Below are 10,143 nucleotides of genomic sequence, written 5' to 3' on the forward strand. Positions count from 1 at the left end.
GCGGTAGTGACGGTGGGTCGGATGGGTACAGAGTGTCGGCTCCCTGGTGAGTTCTGTCATGCTCAGTGGGCCCGGGTAGCTCGCTGGGTGAGGTAGATCCTGTAGTGTATCTCAGGGCAACCATCCTCTCGGGGTGTCCGCGGTAACCAGCAGCAGCAACTACTGACGCTTCCTTGCAGTCGCTCACCGTGGCAGCAAAAGCATTGGATCCGGTTCCATGGATGGAATGGTCGGTGTCGCTCTCCACATCTGGTGGTCATAACAAGCGGTAAAACACACAGTACTCCTGCTGTTTTGGAAAGTGCAGAGGTGAATGTCACTGTGGGGTTGATGTGGGGAAGTCATACGGATGAGTAATGTCCGTGTTACTGCAGTGGTCATTACTGCCCCTGGCCTTGTTACAGGCTGAATGTGTCAGAACATGGAAACACTGATTCTCCAACGTTTGTGCGAAGATCATGTGGTAAAACTGATGCAGGGATGTGATGAAAACGGATTTCCTCAAAAGAAGTCAAAAGTTCTTTGATTATCAGATTATATGAAAATGCTACTTCAATTTATTATATTTACATAAGAAATGTTTGTGATAAGATGGTCAGAATATGACAACGAAAGTGTTGGCGCGTGCCAAATTGGCGGTCCTTCCACAAGTGGAAAGTGTTTAAAATTAATATTCAGCGGGCTGAGGAGACTGCGTGTGTTGGCCAGGCAAACATTTCAAAAAACGAGTTAAGTTTTTTGGACCACAGCTGATAGACTTTCCATGCATCGTAGAGTTTTGTGAGGATCCTGAATAATTAGATATTTTAAATTAACAAGAACATTCACTCTTAATTGGGATATTCATGCTAAGGTGTTCTTCAAAGTCATACAGTGATTTACACGGTGAAAGATTGTGCCAAAAGCACTATGGTAGTTGGTGAGGGACTGAACGTAAAGTTATGAAGACGCTAAAGATTTGAAGGTTAAGGAGAGGCCGCCACGTGTTGAGGTGAGTGTGGCTTTGTCATTTTTTTTCCCCCCCACAGTTTTTTGTCAGCTTGTATGATAAGACAGACAGATGCTTACTTTTGCAAGCCAGAAACTCGCCTTGTAAAACATTTGCCGGGCTCTCCATTACAGTACCTCACGTAAAAATGTATACAGTGTACTCAGGGTCAATACAGAATTATTTGAGTAAGAAACGTTTGAGAAATTCCCATAACCAGATTCAGAGTTGCCTGGTGTTTAAGTCTGACTGTAAATGGTCACATGCTTTCTAAAGTAACGAAAGTTAAATTATATAAAAGTAAGATTCAGGAGGACTAGGTTTGGCAGAGTGTGACAAGTAAGATTTAGTTGAATTAGTCAGGCATTGTACCGACAAGTTAGGGGTCAGGTGAATTACGTTAGTATGATGAGGCAAATGAAGTTATGATTGATTAAGTTTGTTATGACATTTATGATTTAGATGTATTAGGAGTGTTATGGCACATGAGGTTGCAGGGTGAATTTTAGATGGAATAGTTTAGCTTAGGGTAGGTTAGGCACTTAACTTCTCTGATGAATTTTAGAAAGGAAGATACAAGTGAACTTATGATGAATTTGGTTCGGTTACGTGAGTTGATATTTGGTTAGATTAGGTTAGGTTTAGTATTGTATATGAGGCTGTGATGATTATCTGGTAATTTAGGAACGTTCAAGGGAGTTGGAATGCTTTAGGTTAGCATGTATTGATACTTTAGTTTCAGATCAAGTAGGCGTGGTTTTTGCTTGATAGATTCATTTTCACCTCGTTGTGGTGTATAGGCGATAGAACCTTTTGTTGGTCCTTGAATATGGGATAGGCTGTGGAGCCTAGGCGTATTATCAAACTTGCAATAAGTTTGGGCCACCTCAGCAGAGTTGTTTTGGCTGCTTGCATTAGATACAGTTACACATATCGTATTCGAACTGTAAACTGTAGTTACGATGTATTGGTAATATACCGTGTCGCCATTTAATTTTTTCTCCATTCCTAACAATGTTATTAACCGCATTGTATTCGTGTATGAACAGCTAATAGACATTTCTCGAGCGTATTACTCAAAAATAAAACAAAGCTATATCAAGAAAATTATTGCACTATGCTTACATATTTCTTGAGATTATATGTTGAGTTTAGAAGACCTTATGAAGTTGATAAGGTCAGTGAACTTGACTCAGAGTGGTGGCCCTGAGAGGCCCGGTACAGCCTCGCTTTTCGACTCGAGAATCAAACATTCAGGTCTCAGGGGTCACTCGCAACAAATCTGTCCCTAGCTCAGTCCAGCAATTACCAGACTTGCGAAAGGTTAACCTCACGTAACCAAACCCAACTTAACTGAAACAGATCTTTGTCAAACTCACTCAAGAGAAAACCTGCGTATACGAAAAATTTCAGCAATACTTACCGTCAAGCACTTAGAAGTCTTCTCTGTTTAAGTAGCTACTCTAAGCTTTATTCTAATTTCGTTTCGTTTATTCGAACTTTTGTTACGTTTTGAATGTGGTGGGTCGAGTCTTAAATATCTTTGCGCCAAGGTTCATCAAGGCCAGTTGATGTGGCTGTAACTGGGTTTCATCTACTGTGGTTGGAATGATTTATTGCACAAAAAAGATGTATATATTGGTAACCTGTGATCTTAGAGGGTGCCATTAATCGATCGCCGTAAATATGTCATCGACATATCTACAGATTTCTTGAACATTGAAATATGATTAAATGTTTCTTGGTGACTTAACCTCAAAAGAAAATACGCATAGTGTAGGGCATATAAAAAGAAGTCTTGTGCAAATTTCGTTAATTCTTCTGAAATGTGGACAGATTATGGGAAAAATGGGTTGTGACCTGTAGAGAGTAATAGAAACTCATCATATGGATTGTGGAAAAATATCTTTCTAGTATTTCTTCTGTTGATTGAAACTGCAAGGAACAATTGTACAACCCAGCAAACCAGCACACAGCCACACCATCCAACGCAGACCCCACATAGCCAACTTATCCTGGGACTGAATGAAACAGACCCAATTCTAAGACACTCGTCTACGTAAACCATTATATGCGTATTAAGAGAGAAACCTTTTAAGATCGTGGATCCACACCCGGTAATATATATATATATATATATATATATATATATATATATCATACGAGGAATGTAGAAAATTGTACCTGTGTGTTTGTAGTAACTAATACGTATAGCCTTCGAGTTGCCGGGGATGTGAAGTTTTTAAAATTATGAGAATTTTATAACTTACAAAGTATCAAGCAACTTGATACTTCTCTTGTCATCTCGTTGTGGCAGTAGTGGCCCATAAACGATAGAGACTGGCAAGATCATCACCTTTCGGTGTGAGAAGCTCGTGACAGACAGTACAGTAATGAGGGAAGCTGCGTGTCTCGTAAAGATAAGGAGACGAGATCCCACACACACAGGCCGGGGATGCCTCAAGGGCGCTGGACTCCATGGAGGCCTTAACCTCGTCGTACAAGGACTGACGGTGGGTGATCACGACTACCGGCCATTCGGTTCTTGTCTTCCTCAAACACTCCTAACTCCTCCTGTGGTTGCTTACGTCGTTTTCTGTTCTAGTGACGGTCTGCATAAATTGTAGGCATCGTTGGTGATATTACCGTTTACCGTAAGTGTTGTGAAATCTTACGAGGTAATATCAGTTGGCATTTATTTTCTATAAAATACTTTCTTATCAGATTCATTAAGGACTTACTTGTTACTGATCATTTTTGTAGTCACTGTCGTTCATTTATAAGGTAGGATATAAGTTTTTTTACGTGTACGCGTTATTATTATTGCTATAAACGAACACTTTCTTCCTCATTATATATATGGCTTGTGTACATTCTTCATCTGGATAGATTGCAAAATCTTTCCTTATGCGGGTCAGGGAGGGACCCATGAGGCGCGGCTTAAGGTTGACAGTGATGGCTTCCAGCGGTCTCTCCTCTCCCGCCACCCTCATTCCTGCCATGGATCGGAAAATGAGGATGAGTATGTTTTCGTTGCCTTCAGGTTCGCTTCCCTCAAGCAGAATAAGAGAAGGTAAAAACACTACACTTCGAGAAGAGAGTGAAACGGCACAAAGATCAGTCAGCTGTCCTGCCTTCCTCTGCTCCATCACATTTCGTAATATTAACATTATCCCCCGCGCGCCTTTCTGTCTTCATTGTCCCCATACCAGCCATCCTTATACAACCTCTGGTTATCAAAAGGACTGATTTACTTCCCCCGTTTGCGTTGATAAACTTCTCCAGCTGAAGAGGTTAGTTCACAAAAGCACGAAATATATGAATGACTGTAAATGCTGTTGGTTCATTATTGCCAGCGAGAAGCAAACACCTATTTGTTTGTTTCATTTATTTAAAGAAATAACAATCAGTTGTAGGACTTGCATTAGAACATTCATTTTCATTAATTGAGAGTTCATTGTTATCGGTGAGATAAACATGATGGAGGTATTGTGAAGGCTGTTCAGTTACATGTCACCACCGGCAGTGTTAGTGGTCAGTGGTGCAAGATGTTACACCACGTTGTGGCGCCACGGGCGGCAGCGGTGTGCAGTGTTGTAAACAGTTCCCTCCCCGCGCTGCCTCAGCTGCAGCGACCGTTGACCAGGGATGTCTCTCTCTGTCCGTGGAACACAGAACTCGGTCATTGTTACCTTCTTCTGTCTCGTCTAGGGTGCTCTCTGCTCGGTGGAGGAGTTTACTTATGAATTATCACACTCGTTATAACAACATTTATCTGTTTTACCCATGCGAATAAATCAGGGAGGGTGTGTGGGCGTGCATTGTGTCTGGATGTGGCCGGGGCTCCACAAGGCCGCCACACAACGCCCGCACACTGCTTCCTCTGTCTTGTTAACTCTCCAGCGACATATCATTTACATGTATTTTTAAAATGAGGTGGCAGGACAGAGCGAGGTAGTGTGTGTGGGTGTGCTGTCCACGGTAGCTGTGTGCAACAGTTAGATGTGGCCTGCCTCTTTTTGTGCACCCTGCAGTTCCCTTGCATTCTAGAATTCTAGATTTTTTTCCATATATATATATATATATATATATATATATATATATATATATATATATATATATTATATATATATATATATATAGTGATATCCATTCATCATATACGAAAATCATAGACACCTTGTCCTGCTGGTTACCTGAAATGTACACAGTATGTGACGGATTCACAACTACGAAAAAAAATGCAAACGCAGCAATATTTTTCCTTTCCTACCATCGTGACAGAATCAGCAGAGCTGTGTTGCTCTTGCTTGTGGAAGTATCAAACAAGATGTGGTAAATCTGAACTCCAGAAGTGATGAAGGTTTAATTGCATGGCCAGTCAGTTATATATATAAAAAAAACATTGTCCTTAACACACACACACACACACACACACACACACACACACACACACACACACACACACACACAGTGGAAGGGAACAAAGAGGACATGTCAGGAGAACCTCATTGAAATGGGATGGGGATCACTAGTGGCGTACCGTAAGGTTCGGTCCCGGAACCATTGCTCTTCTTGATCTCTGTATATAATTTGCCAGAAGGACTGGACTCGTACCTGAACATACTTACGGGTGACGCCAAGACGTACACCAGACAGTGAAAACAGGTCTGTTTTTATCTATTGGATTATGAAAGTATGATCTTTTGGTTCAGTAACCATAGGGCATTGGCATATCGGACATGTTTGTACATACCTTCATGCCTAACATATTGGTATAACTAGGATATCTGGAGTATTATAGTATGCTTGTGCGGTAGAGCCAGAGGGCTCTGGGGGCGTAGGAGTATTGCCATTCGGCACACAAAGGGCTGTATACCTATGGCTGATGGAGTAAAAAAAATATGTAAGGGTGAAGGAGCATAGCGTGTCTGAGTCGGTGTAGCATAGCAGCATGCTTGGGTTAGTGATACAGCATATATCAGCATATAAAACTTACAAATCTTCGAGAGTTAGTGGGGATACACCAACGGACCCAGGATGAAGCTGTGTGGAGCCTATCAGCATATCTTAAGCCGTTGGTATCTGAGATGTATCTGAGGGTGGATGTCGGGAGTGTTAGAGTCAGGAGGTTCTCCTCTGGTCTGGAGAGTAGACCAAACCACGGCACTCACACTAGTGAGAACATGAACGGGTTGGGTGGTACACAATCCCCCCCAGCTGTGCTGCCTAGCCAGGCCACTCGGCTAGCCACCCAGCCTCATCAGCCATGCACTGTGTGACAGTGATAAGTGACGGAGAACCCTTTGTGGTCAGGCACACCACTGCGAGGGCCGCCGGACTGCATGGTTGAGGGGGAAGGGCAAGGTACACACTCATCCCCAACCTTTCGCAGTATTCAGGCCCCCTTATCCGTAGTATTCAAGACCCCCCTCCCCCTCCCCTTGATATTCACGTCCCCCTCACCTTAATGTTCAAGGCTTCCTTTCCTTAGTATTTAGAATCCCATCCCTTAATATTCAGGACCCATTCCTAAAGGACCCCCTTCTTTTCATATTTAGGGCTCCTGCCCCATAACATTCAGGACCCTTTCTCCCTTGAGCCCTAGGGAAGGCTTGTGTCTGCACCTGCGGCCTGAACTCGTACCAGTCAAGTCTAATGTCTTAAACCACACAGGCTGGACGTCGGGCTTTAGTGGCTGTGAGTTAAGAGACGGGTGTTGATACTCCGTATAGGGATTATGCCGCGGTATGCCTATTGTGCTCCTTGATTATTTCTGTTAGGGGATGAATCTCTTCTATTATTAGCCAGAGAGCTATTGTGAATCTTCAGGATGCTCCAGCCTGCCGTCTCAGACTTGCGGTGAGAATGTCAAGTACTGGACGAGGGATGAGCGTACCGAGGAGGTCTGCGAGGTTCTCATATGACTGTAAGAGTGTCGGGATGTGCCTGAGTGTCCTTTGTGATACATTGTTTACACTTTGTTGGTGCAGCCTAGTATGTGTGGCCCCGCCGGCCGTAGAGACCTGGGGAAGCAACGAGACTGTCTCTTGCCTGAGTCTGGTGTGTGGGACGAACCAATGAGGTAGCGAGAGGATGAATTTTTAGATAGGTTGGCTTGACCTGTGTTCACCTGTGCCACGCCATCCACACCTTCACTTTAGATGGTCTGGTATAACATGTGTTCATCACTGCCGTCAGCCACACCTTCCGCTTTCATCTCGTATGCTGCTGTGTGGTGCTGAGGCTCACGTTTGTGGTGTCGAAATATCTTGATGGAGTCCATTTCTCTTGGCGTTTCCTGCCGGACATATCGGCTTCCCAGACGCCATAATATAACATGTTGCTTTGCTCTTCCAGCACTGTGGTGCACACGCCGTTGAACAGTGACTCGTTTAGTGTGAAATGTGAAGAACATTTTCGCAGCAATGTTCATCGTGCCTCCCTGGTCCTTGCCATCCGCCTCCCTCACTTCACAGAACGTAGATGACATTACCGTAGCGTTTGGTTAATATTCAGTCATTTCTATGCATAAGCTCCGCGAAAACCACGGAGAATATCCCGTATCTCCGGAAGAATAAGGTTTGAAGTCCTTAGTATCGGGGACAGAGAATGATGAATGGGAGATCTTGAGTAACGAGGCGTGTTCAATACGGCTGGAGACAGCGGGAAGAGTGGATCATTTTGAAGAGAACCTTCGTTTGAGGAAGCTATGAATGGCCGAGTTAAGGAGATAGAACTGACTCGTTCGATGGACGTGAGACTCGTCCCCCCCTCTCGTGGTGGCGCGAGTGTTGGGTTTGGCAGTGCTTGATTGAGGTGTGTCACTGGAACAAGAGGTAACAGAGAATATGTACAATGTCTTGATCCGTCCATCTAGAGACTCGAGGATATGTCATACACCATAGATCTTGCTAGGGCTATCAGGCGGTGTGGTCAGAGTGAGACCATATAAAAGATGAAAGTAAAGAAACTTGAGAAAAAGAATGGAAAAAAAAGTTTGAAGATAAGGAGAGAATTAGTAAAGGGGATAAAAGGGAGAAAAAAAAAGAATGTGAAAGATTTTACACGTGAGAAGTAAAGCCATGTTGGAGGAGGAAGGAAGAACGTGTGACGCTGGGGATGTGGTTGACGAGAGCTTGTCTTGCTGGCGCCTCGGAAGTGGAAGGAACTCATACGATATAACAGTTGAACAACGTATGCTGCAGGTATGACAGTAGAATCCCAACATGTAAAGGAATTATTAGAAAAGTCTGAATGCGTGATATTAAGAACAGAAAGCGCTAAAAGCGGTTGATGAACAAGCCTTCGGAAACATCCTCCGGTCAAAACATCAGACCGGGAGTCACTGAACAACTCTAGTGACCAGCTTTCACAAACATTACCTCCTCTGGTGCAGGGGAGGAGGTTGGCTGGTGGCGGCGCTATTAACTGCGGTAGGATTCATGGTAGTTTTAGGTGGGATGTTGAAGTCGTCAGGAGAGCTTGGGTTGTGGCCCCAGTGTGGGCGCCAGCCTCCCTCTCCCACTTGCTGAAGTTTCCGTATAGTGTTGGTGAAAGTTGAGGTGGCGAGTTGCTACACCTCGAGCACTGTGGGTTCCGTCCTCCTCCCACACCAATGACTAGACTTGTGTGCTCCTCCCACACCAATGGCTGGACCCGTCTGCTCCTCCCATACCCATGGCTGGATTTGCCTGCTCCTCCCACACCCATGGCTGGACCTGCCTGCCCCTCCCACACCGATGGCTGAACTTGCCTGCTCCTCCCACACCCATGGCTGGACCTGACCGCTCCTCCCACACCCATGGCTGGACCTGCCTGCCCCTCCCACACCGATGGCTGAACTTGCCTGCTCCTCCCACACCCATGGCTGGACCTGCCTGACCCTCCCACACTGACAGCTACCCTTGCTTTCCATGTATCAATCACTTTCCTATAATTACAATGATAAAAAATCATACATCTGTCTTCCTTTATCAAAATCACCTACTGTTTCTTTTCTGCCATTACTTTTTAAGTACTGCTGACGTCATAAACTACTATAATTGATGCTATAAACTGCTATGATTGGTGCTATAAACTCTGTATGCGTCTGTATGAACAGATGTTGTATGTTTACACTCGTTGTGTTGGTAGGAACTTAAGGCGGCGGCCTCAGCTCAGGTGTACGCATCCCAGACAAGGTTCATTATTCACAGGAGACGGGACTTATTACATAAGCTGCATGTCTACCCTTTGAGCACGAGGGTACCTACCCTGTAGCATGGTGGGACAACCCTTGAGCACGACGGTACGACCTTTGAGCACGACGGTACAACCTTTGAGTACAACGGTATGACCTTTGAGCACGACGGTACCTACCCTGTAGCATGGTGGGGCAACCCTTGAGCACGACGGTACGACCTTTAAGCACGACGGTACGACCCATGAGCACGACGGTACCCACCCTGTAGCATGGTGGGACAACCCTTGAGCACGACGGTACGACCTTTGAGCACGACGGTACGACCCTTGAGCACGACGGTACGACCCATGAGCACGACGGTACCCACCCTGTAGCACGGTGGTACAGCCCTTGAGCACAACGGTACGACCTTTGAGCACGACGTTGCTACCCTTGTGCACGATGGCTTGGCCTGTCAGACCTGCGTCCCCTGGTGCTTGTGGTCGATCTCCTGTACCCCACAAGCAGGAGCAGCTGGAGAAGTGAACCCCAGCAGCGGTAGGCAGCAGCAGGCAGGTCTCTGGCCAGCAGGAGCAGCTGGAGAAGTGAACCCCAGCAGCGGTAGGCAGCAGCAGGCAGGTCCCTGGCCAGCAGCAGCAGCAGCAGGAGGCAGGCAGGTCCCTGGCCAGCAGCTAGCTACACTGTCAAGAGATCGTCTGTCATAAAAGCAAGAGAACAAACCATGTGTCAGGAGTGATGTCATATGCCAGGCCCCGGCCGCCACCTGGGTTTTGTTGTACATATTCTTCCTCTCGCTTACATGGGGGAAGTCATGAACCAGAGCCATGTTAAACTTTTTATACAAGGTATTACCGGACTCTGCCCGCTTTAGGTTACCCAGCGTGTGAAAAGTCATCTTCGGCGAAACTATATCATCGTCGAAGACCTTCTCATTTCACGGGAGTCCATCCCTTCCCTGCTACTGATTTTA

General features: G+C 45.3%; 1 protein-coding gene across 1 annotated transcript in view; it reads left to right on the forward strand.

Moving 5' to 3' along the window:
* The window catches only part of LOC139766274 (uncharacterized), a 22,949-nt gene continuing 12,806 nt past the window's right edge, over positions 1 to 10,143 (forward strand). Inside the window, exon 1 of the mRNA XM_071694699.1 lies at positions 1 to 991. The gene's annotated coding sequence lies outside the window, so the exon portion shown is untranslated. The remainder of the gene's footprint in view (positions 992 to 10,143) is intronic.

The sequence above is a fragment of the Panulirus ornatus genome, chromosome 57, assembly GCF_036320965.1.
Source record: "Panulirus ornatus isolate Po-2019 chromosome 57, ASM3632096v1, whole genome shotgun sequence".
NCBI classification, from domain to species: Eukaryota; Metazoa; Arthropoda; class Malacostraca; order Decapoda; family Palinuridae; genus Panulirus; species Panulirus ornatus.